Genomic DNA, 878 nt, shown 5'->3' on the forward strand with positions numbered 1-878 from the left:
CCGCTCGGCCGGGAAGGGTGAGGCCGAAGCTGGAATGCCGGCGCTCGGGACCGCCCCTGCCCGGAGGGAGAGCGGGGCGGCCGCCTTCGCCGCGCGGCGGGGGAGTCCTGGCCGCCGGTCCCCGGAGGAAACGGCAAACGAATCGGGCCTCGGAGGCACTGACTCCGGGGAGCCTTCTGACCTGGTGCCCGAGGGAGGGGGAGCCGCGCCTCCGTTTTACTGCCGGGAGAATGGGTTGAGGCGGAACAGAGAGGCTGCGGAGGACAGGCGTGAGCCAGATGTTGAGCTGCGAGGTCTTCCTGACGTTTCAAAATTTCGTGCCTTCTGGGTTTCTGTTCCTTTGGGGGCGAGAAGTGACCTCGCAATCATCGGGCTCTATGTTAGGTACCAGTTTGGAGCCTGCGTCCAGCCCGCACCTCTCTCCACCACAGGTAATGCTCCACACATATCTTTGGAATGACTGTTTTCAGTCCCAAGCGCCAGGCACTGGCTTGACATCCACGGCAAGGCGGGTGTACCCGAGGTTCAGCCCTTGGGGGAATAGGAACCAGCGGTAGGTCCCTAGGGACCCCGGGCTGGCCGGCCTCCGAGACTCCGCCGCTCCATCTTGCTGTCTTCAGCCCCTCTCTGTCCAGCAGGCCGGCCGCCCCATCCTTCCACCCCCCCGCTGGACGGGTGGGGAGGTAGAGGTAGAGGTAGAGGTCATGGAGAGGCAGAGGTTGCCCCCTGCTGCCCTTCGGGGAAGCCGTACAGGAAGTGGTGGTGGGAGCTGTGGGCCAGAAAGGTGGCGCCGTGGGCGATGCAACAGGTCCACACCTGGGGGAGGGGTGGCCGTGAGTGGGGGAGGCCGGGACCTCTGGGGAAGCCCCAGCGTGTGT

This window comes from Carlito syrichta, unplaced genomic scaffold (assembly GCF_000164805.1).
Source record: "Carlito syrichta isolate Samal-C Ts95f unplaced genomic scaffold, Tarsius_syrichta-2.0.1 Scaffold115728, whole genome shotgun sequence".
Taxonomy (NCBI): Eukaryota; Metazoa; Chordata; class Mammalia; order Primates; family Tarsiidae; genus Carlito; species Carlito syrichta.